This window comes from Electrophorus electricus, unplaced genomic scaffold (assembly GCF_041902795.1).
Source record: "Electrophorus electricus isolate QZ-2024a unplaced genomic scaffold, ASM4190279v1 Scaffold219, whole genome shotgun sequence".
In the NCBI taxonomy this organism is placed as follows: Eukaryota; Metazoa; Chordata; class Actinopteri; order Gymnotiformes; family Gymnotidae; genus Electrophorus; species Electrophorus electricus.
In genome coordinates, this window is record NW_027658499.1 from 1 (window position 1) to 10,000 (window position 10,000).

Genomic DNA, 10,000 nt, shown 5'->3' on the forward strand with positions numbered 1-10,000 from the left:
GGGCCTGGAAGTCTGGTGGGTAGTAGTAGTATGATTTAAAGGTACAAAGTGAATGAAGTGTGCCCAGGCCCAGAGCTACTTTGCTGGGCATGACTGTGTTTGACCTCTTGGGCCTGGAAGTCTGGTGGTAGTAGTAGTATGATTTAAAGGCACAAAGTGATTGAAGTGTGCCCAGGCCCAGAGCTACTTTGCTGGGCATGACTGTGTTTGACCTCTTGGGCCTGGAAGTCTGGTAGTAGTAGTATGATTTAAAGGTACAAAGTGAATGAAGTGTGCCCAGGCCCAGAGCTACTTTGCTGGGCATGACTGTGTTTGACGTCTTGGGCCTGGAAGTCTGGTAGTAGTAGTATGATTTAAAGGTACAAAGTGAATGAAGTGTGCCCAGGCCCAGAGCTACTTTGCTGGGCATGACTGTGTTTGACCTCTTGGCTCTGGAAGTCTATTTCTAGGCTTATATAAAGGGTCAAACATCTTGAAGTGTGCCAGGCCCAGAGCTACTTTGCTGGGCATGACTGTGTGACCTCTTGGGTCTGGAAGTCTGGTAGTAGTAGTAGTATGATTTAAAGGCACAAAGTGATTGAAGTGTGCCCAGGCCCAGAGCTACTTGCTGTGCACTGACTGTGTTTGACCTCTTGGCTCTGGAAGTCTATTTCTAGGCTTATATAAAGGGTCAAACTTCTTGAAGTGTGCCCAGGCCCAGAGCTACTTTGCTGGGCATGACTGTGTTTCACCTCTTGGGCCTGGAAGTCTGGTAGTAGTAGTATGATTTAAAGGCACAAAGTGATTGAAGTGTGCCCAGGCCCAGAGCTACTTTGCTGGGCATGAATGTGTTTGACCTCTTGGGCCTGGAAGTCTGGTGGTAGTAGTAGTATGATTTAAAGGTACAAAGTGAATGAAGTGTGCCCAGGCCCAGAGCTACTTTGCTGTGCATGACTGTGTTTGAACTCTTGGGCCTGGAAGTCTATTTCTAGGCTTATTATAAAGGGTCAAACATCTTGAAGTGTGCCCAGGCCCAGAGCTACTTTGCTGGGCATGACTGTGGTTGACCTCTTGGCCCTGGAAGTCTGGTGGTAGTAGTAGTATGATTTAAAGGCACAAAAGTGAATGAAGTGTGCCCAGGCCCAGAGCTACTTTGCTGGGCATGAATGTGTTTGAACTCTTGGGCCTGGAAGTCTGGTAGTAGTAGTATGATTTAAAGGCACAAAGTGAATGAAGTGTGCCCAGGCCCAGAGCTACTTTGCTGTGCATGACTGTGTTTGACCTCTTGGCTCTGGAAGTCTATTTCTAGGCTTATATAAAGGGTCAAACTTCTTGAAGTGTGCCCAGGCCCAGAGCTACTTTGCTGTGTATGACTGTGTGACCTCTTGGCCCTGGAATTTCTGGTGGTAGTAGTAGTAGTATGATTTAAAGGCACAAAGTGAATGAAGTGTGCCCAGGCCCAGAGCTACTTTGCTGGGCATGACTGTGTTTGACGTCTTGGGCCTGGAAGTCTGGTAGTAGTAGTAGTAGTAGTAGTAGTAGTAGTAGTAGTAGTATGATTTAAAGGTACAAAGTGAATGAAGTGTGCCCAGGCCCAGAGCTACTTTGCTGGGCATGACTGTGTTTGACCTCTTGGGCCTGGAAGTCTATTTCTAGGCTTATATAAAGGGTCAAACTTCTTGAAGTGTGCCCAGGCCCAGAGCTACTTTGCTGGGCATGACTGTGTTTGACCTCTTGGGTCTGGAAGTCTGGTAGTAGTAGTAGTAGTATGATTTAAGGCACAAAGTGATTGAAGTGTGCCCAGGCCCAGAGCTACTTTGCTGTGCATGACTGTGTTTGACCTCTTGGCTCTGGAAGTCTATTTCTAGGCTTATATAAAGGGTCAAACTTCTTGAAGTGTGCCCAGGCCCAGAGCTACTTTGCTGTGTATGACTGTGTGACCTCTTGGCCCTGGAATTCTGGTGGTAGTAGTAGTATGATTTAAAGGCACAAAGTGAATGAAGTGTGCCCAGGCCCAGAGCTACTTTGCTGGGCATGACTGTGTTTGACCTCTTGGGCCTGGAAGTCTATTTCTAGGCTTATATAAAGGGTCAAACTTCTTGAAGTGTGCCCAGGCCCAGAGCTACTTTGCTGTGTATGACTGTGTGACCTCTTGGCCCTGGAATTCTGGTGGTAGTAGTAGTATGATTTAAAGGCACAAAGTGAATGAAGTGTGCCCAGGCCCAGAGCTACTTTGCTGGGCATGACTGTGTTTGACCTCTTGGGCCTGGAAGTCTGGTAGTAGTAGTATGATTTAAAGGCACAAAGTGATTGAAGTGTGGCCCAGGCCCAGAGCTACTTTGCTGGGCATGAATGTGTTTGACCTCTTGGGCCTGGAAGTCTGGTGGTAGTAGTAGTATGATTTAAAGGTACAAAGTGAATGAAGTGTGCCCAGGCCCAGAGCTACTTTGCTGGGCATGACTGTGTTTGACCTCTTGGGCCTGGAAGTCTGGTGGTAGTAGTAGTATGATTTAAAGGTACAAAGTGAATGAAGTGTGCCCAGGCCCAGAGCCAGGCCTGGGCAGCAGGGGGCGCTCCTGGCCATGCCCAGCGAGTTTCGTGCGAATCGGACCTGGTCCGGAAGAGATACGAAGGGAAAACTCATTACTCGTCGGGGTGGCACATCCAGGCTCTCGACCCTCCCAAAGCGTCCGACCAGGGTGCACCCTGCCGGGCATGGTTAGCCGCCAGCCCCCTTCCTGGAGGTCTGGTTGGCACGGGGTTTTGATTTTTCGGTTTCATATCTCTGGGCTCTTGGGAGCAGAAAGTCGGTTGAGGGCCCTTTTGGAAAGAGCCGGGGCTGCCGTTTAACGCTGTCCAAGCGGCAGGCGAAGCGCACCCACCGTTTTTACGCTATGATTTTTTAAAACCGCCGGGGCGGCAAACACAGGGCCGGTCGGGTTTGAAGACGAATATCTCTTCGGCCCTTGGGAGGAGAGAAGCAGCGCGGGTCACTTTGAACGCGCTCGCTGCCAGGAACGTCTGGCGTAAAAGTTTCGTGGGAATCGGACGTTCCTAGGCTGAGAAGCGAGCGCCCGCCCTCGGGCGGTCGGGGGCCCCTTTCTCATTCCCCGTCTGGGCTAAAAATACGAGGTCAGACCCCGATGGACTCGGGAGACTGGAGAGTACCAGGGGAGACCCTGGAAGCAGGCGACCCGACCCACGCTTCGCTGTCTCCTCGGCCCTCGGGAGTAGAAGCGCGGGGACGGTGGCGTGGGCAGCAGGGGGCGCTCCTGGCCATGCCCAGCGAGTTTCGTGCGAATCGGACCTGGTCCGGAAAGAGATACGAAGGGAAAACTCATTACTCGTCGGGGTGGCACATCCAGGCTCTCGACCCTCCCAAAGCGTCCGACCAGGGTGCACCCTGCCGGGCATGGTTAGCCGCCAGCCCCCTTCCTGGAGGTCTGGTTGGCACGGGGTTTTGATTTTTCGGTTTCATATCTCTGGGCTCCTTGGGAGCAGAAAGTCGGTTGAGGGCCCTTTGGAAAGAGCCGGGGCTGCCGTTTAACGCTGTCCAAGCGGCAGGCGAAGCGCACCCACCGTTTTTACGCTATGATTTTTAAAACCGCCGGGGCGGCAAACACAGGGCCGGTCGGGTTTGAAGACGAATATCTCTTCGGCCCTTGGGAGGAGAGAAGCAGCGCGGGTCACCTTTGAACGCGCTCGCTGCCAGGAACGTCTGGCGTAAAAGTTTCGTGGGAATCGGACGTTCCTAGGCTGAGAAGCGAGCGCCCGCCCTCGGGCGGTCGGGGGCCCCTTTCTCATTCCCCGTCTGGGCTAAAAAATACGAGGTCGGACCCGATGGACTCGGGAGACTGGAGAGTACCAGGGAGACCCTGGAAGCAGGCGACCCGACCCACGCTTCGCTGTCTCCTCGGCCCTCGGGAGTAGAAGCGCGGGGACGGTGGCGTGGGCAGCAGGGGGCGCTCCTGGCCATGCCCAGCGAGTTTCGTGCGAATCGGACCTGGTCCGGAAGAGATACGAAGGGAAAACTCATTACTCGTCGGGGTGGCACATCCAGGCTCTCGACCCTCCCAAAGCGTCCGACCAGGGTGCACCCTGCCGGGCATGGTTAGCCGCCAGCCCCCTTCCTGGAGGTCTGGTTGGCACGGGGTTTTGATTTATCGGTTTCATATCTCTGGGCTCCTTGGGAGCAGAAAGTCGGTTGAGGGCCCTTTGGAAAGAGCCGGGCTGCCGTTTAACGCTGTCCAAGCGGCAGGCGAAGCGCACCCACCGTTTTTACGCTATGATTTTTTTAAAACCGCCGGGGCGGCAAACACAGGGCCGGTCGGGTTTGAAGACGAATATCTCTTCGGCCCTTGGGAGGAGAGAAGCAGCGCGGGTCACCTTTGAACGCGCTCGCTGCCAGGAACGTCTGGCGTAAAAGTTTCGTGGGAATCGGACGTTCCTAGGCTGAGAAGCGAGCGCCCGCCCTCGGGCGGTCGGGGGCCCCTTTCTCATTCCCCGTCTGGGCTAAAAATACGAGGTCGGACCCGATGGACTCGGGAGACTGGAGAGTACCAGGGAGACCCTGGAAGCAGGCGACCCGACCCACGCTTCGCTGTCTCCTCGGCCCTCGGGAGTAGAAGCGCGGGGACGGTGGCGTGGGCAGCAGGGGGCGCTCCTGGCCATGCCCAGCGAGTTTCGTGCGAATCGGACCTGGTCCGGAAGAGATACGAAGGGAAAACTCATTACTCGTCGGGGTGGCACATCCAGGCTCTCGACCCTCCCAAAGCGTCCGACCAGGGTGCACCCTGCCGGGCATGGTTAGCCGCCAGCCCCCTTCCTGGAGGTCTGGTTGGCACGGGGTTTTGATTTATCGGTTTTCATATCTCTGGGCTCCTTGGGAGCAGAAAGTCGGTTGAGGGCCCTTTGAAAGAGCCGGGGCTGCCGTTTAACGCTGTCCAAGCGGCAGGCGAAGCGCACCCACCGTTTTTACGCTATGATTTTTTAAAACCGCCGGGGCGGCAAACACAGGGCCGGTCGGGTTTGAAGACGAATATCTCTTCGGCCCTTGGGAAGGAGAGAAGCAGCGCGGGTCACCTTTGAACGCGCTCGCTGCCAGGAACGTCTGGCGTAAAAGTTTCGTGGGAATCGGACGTTCCTAGGCTGAGAAGCGAGCGCCCGCCCTCGGGCGGTCGGGGGCCCCTTTCTCATTCCCCGTCTGGGCTAAAAATACGAGGTCGGACCCGATGGACTCGGGAGACTGGAGAGTACCAGGGAGACCCTGGAAGCAGGCGACCCGACCCACGCTTCGCTGTCTCCTCGGCCCTCGGGAGTAGAAGCGCGGGGACGGTGGCGTGGGCAGCAGGGGGCGCTCCTGGCCATGCCCAGCGAGTTTCGTGCGAATCGGACCTGGTCCGGAAGAGATACGAAGGGAAAAACTCATTACTCGTCGGGGTGGCACATCCAGGCTCTCGACCCTCCCAAAGCGTCCGACCAGGGTGCACCCTGCCGGGCATGGTTAGCCGCCAGCCCCCTTCCTGGAGGTCTGGTTGGCACGGGGTTTTGATTTTTCGGTTTCATATCTCTGGGCTCCTTGGGAGCAGAAAGTCGGTTGAGGGCCCTTTGGAAGAGCCGGGGCTGCCGTTTAACGCTGTCCAAGCGGCAGGCGAAGCGCACCCACCGTTTTTACGCTATGATTTTTTAAAAACCGCCGGGGCGGCAAACACAGGGCCGGTCGGGTTTGAAGACGAATATCTCTTCGGCCCTTGGGAGGAGAGAAGCAGCGCGGGTCACCTTTGAACGCGCTCGCTGCCAGGAACGTCTGGCGTAAAAGTTTCGTGGGAAGTCGGACGTTCCTAGGCTGAGAAGCGAGCGCCCGCCCTCGGGCGGTCGGGGGCCCCTTTCTCATTCCCGTCTGGGCTAAAAATACGAGGTCGGACCCGATGGACTCGGGAGACTGGAGAGTACCAGGGAGACCCTGGAAGCAGGCGACCCGACCCACGCTTCGCTGTCTCCTCGGCCCTCGGGAGTAGAAGCGCGGGGACGGTGGCGTGGGCAGCAGGGGGCGCTCCTGGCCATGCCCAGCGAGTTTCGTGCGAATCGGACCTGGTCCGGAAGAGATACGAAGGGAAAACTCATTACTCGTCGGGGTGGCACATCCAGGCTCTCGACCCTCCCAAAGCGTCCGACCAGGGTGCACCCTGCCGGGCATGGTTAGCCGCCAGCCCCCTTCCTGGAGGTCTGGTTGGCACGGGGTTTTGATTTATCGGTTTCATATCTCTGGGCTCCTTGGGAGCAGAAAGTCGGTTGAGGGCCCTTTGGAAAGAGCCGGGGCTGCCGTTTAACGCTGTCCAAGCGGCAGGCGAAGCGCACCCACCGTTTTTACGCTATGATTTTTTAAAACCGCCGGGGCGGCAAACACAGGGCCGGTCGGGTTTGAAGACGAATATCTCTTCGGCCCTTGGGAGGAGAGAAGCAGCGCGGGTCACCTTTGAACGCGCTCGCTGCCAGGAACGTCTGGCGTAAAAGTTTCGTGGGAATCGGACGTTCCTAGGCTGAGAAGCGAGCGCCCGCCCTCGGGCGGTCGGGGGCCCCTTTCTCATTCCCCGTCTGGGCTAAAAATACGAGGTCGGACCCGATGGACTCGGGAGACTGGAGAGTACCAGGGAGACCCTGGAAGCAGGCGACCCGACCCACGCTTCGCTGTCTCCTCGGCCCTCGGGAGTAGAAGCGCGGGGACGGTGGCGTGGGCAGCAGGGGGCGCTCCTGGCCATGCCCAGCGAGTTTCGTGCGAATCGGACCTGGTCCGGAAGAGATACGAAGGGAAAACTCATTACTCGTCGGGGTGGCACATCCAGGCTCTCGACCCTCCCAAAGCGTCCGACCAGGGTGCACCCTGCCGGGCATGGTTAGCCGCCAGCCCCCTTCCTGGAGGTCTGGTTGGCACGGGGTTTTGATTTATCGGTTTCATATCTCTGGGCTCCTTGGGAGCAGAAAGTCGGTTGAGGGCCCTTTGGAAAGAGCCGGGGCTGCCGTTTAACGCTGTCCAAGCGGCAGGCGAAGCGCACCCACCGTTTTTACGCTATGATTTTTTAAAACCGCCGGGGCGGCAAACACAGGGCCGGTCGGGTTTGAAGACGAATATCTCTTCGGCCCTTGGGAGGAGAGAAGCAGCGCGGGTCACCTTTGAACGCGCTCGCTGCCAGGAACGTCTGGCGTAAAAGTTTCGTGGGAATCGGACGTTCCTAGGCTGAGAAGCGAGCGCCCGCCCTCGGGCGGTCGGGGGCCCCTTTCTCATTCCCCGTCTGGGCTAAAAATACGAGGTCGGACCCGATGGACTCGGGAGACTGGAGAGTACCAGGGAGACCCTGGAAGCAGGCGACCCGACCCACGCTTCGCTGTCTCCTCGGCCCTCGGGAGTAGAAGCGCGGGGACGGTGGCGTGGGCAGCAGGGGGCGCTCCTGGCCATGCCCAGCGAGTTTCGTGCGAATCGGACCTGGTCCGGAAGAGATACGAAGGGAAAACTCATTACTCGTCGGGGTGGCACATCCAGGCTCTCGACCCTCCCAAAGCGTCCGACCAGGGTGCACCCTGCCGGGCATGGTTAGCCGCCAGCCCCCTTCCTGGAGGTCTGGTTGGCACGGGGTTTTGATTTTTCGGTTTCATATCTCTGGGCTCCTTGGGAGCAGAAAGTCGGTTGAGGGCCCTTTGGAAAGAGCCGGGGCTGCCGTTTAACGCTGTCCAAGCGGCAGGCGAAGCGCACCCACCGTTTTTACGCTATGATTTTTTAAAACCGCCGGGGCGGCAAACACAGGGCCGGTCGGGTTTGAAGACGAATATCTCTTCGGCCCTTGGGAGGAGAGAAGCAGCGCGGGTCACCTTTGAACGCGCTCGCTGCCAGGAACGTCTGGCGTAAAAGTTTCGTGGGAATCGGACGTTCCTAGGCTGAGAAGCGAGCGCCCGCCCTCGGGCGGTCGGGGGCCCCTTTCTCATTCCCCGTCTGGGCTAAAAATACGAGGTCGGACCCGATGGACTCGGGAGACTGGAGAGTACCAGGGAGACCCTGGAAGCAGGCGACCCGACCCACGCTTCGCTGTCTCCTCGGCCCTCGGGAGTAGAAGCGCGGGGACGGTGGCGTGGGCAGCAGGGGGCGCTCCTGGCCATGCCCAGCGAGTTTCGTGCGAATCGGACCTGGTCCGGAAGAGATACGAAGGGAAAACTCATTACTCGTCGGGGTGGCACATCCAGGCTCTCGACCCTCCCGAAGTGTCCGACCAGGGTGCACCCTGCCGGGCTAAGAGAACAGCCAGGTGAACCCTGGAGGTTCCGAACTCCAGACCCCTGGACCCGACGGCTCAGTCCGCCTCAGGTGCACTACAGAGGTCCTCGGGCTGTCCCTGAGTGCATTAAAACGGAAATCAGAATTACTCCCCCGGGTGGCACTTCCAGGCTCTCGACCCTCCCAAAGTGTCCGACCAGGGTGCACCCTGCTGGGCATGGTTAGCCGCCAGCCCCCTTCCTGGAGGTCTGGTTGGCACGGGGTTTTGCAAATAGGTCCCGTCGGGTATATGGGAGAGCAAAGAGAATCAATGGGGTCCAAGCACTAAATTCATCCAGTGGCGTTCTCTGGAAGCCCAAGGGGAGTCCGAGGGGTGTTCGGCCGGCAAGGGGAGCTCTCCCTCGGACACATGATCAAACGCCTGTCCCCTACCGGAAAGTGGTGTGCTCTGGATGCCCCCCCCCCCCCCCCCATCCCCCGAGGGGGGTGCTTATCCCGCGAGGGGAGCCCTCCTCGGGTTAAGTGAACCATCATGCCGATTCCCCTATGGAAGTGGGCACATCCAGGCACACAGTCTGCTTTGCTCTCCCCGACCCGAGTGCGTCTGTTGGGCTGAGTGTACGCCCAGGCAACTGGATCCAATGGCTCAGTCCGCCGCAGCGTGCTTCGACGATGGGTCGTACAGCCATGCCACCAGGGTGGGCGTGTTTGTAAATGTACCAGTGGATTCTCGTCGGCCTGCCACATCCATGGTATCGACCCACCAGGCCTGTCCGACCAGGGGTTGACCCTGGACGGGCACGGTCTGTGGTTTGGCCCTTGTCCTAGATGAAATCGGGCACGGGGTTTTCTGGCCAGGTACCATCGGGTTACTGGGAGAGCGGCTTCGGTCTCCAGGTGAGACCAATGGTGAAGCAGCACGAGGCAATGGAGAGCATGCAAAGCGATGGGGAAGCCATGCACGGCAATGGCCACGAAAAAAAAAAAAAAATCACCACGGAAGGAACGTGAAGAACAAGGAGGAGTGTAGTGACACTGCCCAAAGCTGCCCGGTGTTGCAGGGGTCTATTGGTGTGTTGCTTCCTTGTTTGGTAGAGTGGAGTACCAGACCCGCCAGGGGTAGGCAAACCATTCCCCCTACGGTAAGTGAGGAGCCAGCCATTTGACGAGCGGGTGTCCACGTGTACGGGTGCGAGCGCTATCCCCCCACACGGGGTTAGGCCACGGCCTTAGGTGGACGTCTGCCGACCAGCCCCGGCTGATCCAGAACTTCTGATGTGGAGAGCGGTTTTGACAGATCCTCCCTGGTTCTAGCGGGTCAAGCCTCTGATGGGGGGTGGGGGTTATTTGTAACCCATCCCAGAACTCTCTGGGGGAGACTCAGACGGCCAGTCTGTCTACTCAGTTGTCCTATACTGGTGTCTGTGGTTTGGGAGGAAGGGAGTGCCCTGCTTTGTTGGCCTCCTCTTCAAAACTACCTGGGCCCACGAATCACTCTTCTTGGTTACATCACGAAACGTAGGTTGAGCGAGGCTAGGGGGGAGGGAATTCGACGAGGTCTTTCCCTTGTCCCCCCACCAGCGGCCCACGAAAATCAAAACGGCGTGAAGAGAGGGAACGCCGAAAGCACCTGGAGTCGGCCGTCCGCACCTCCGGAGGAGGTGGACGGGGTACGGTGCGGGCATGACCGGATGGGACAGCTTTGCATCAAGGTGAGAGGTCGGCGTCCGAAGGCCAGAGGGCGGTGCGCGAGCACGT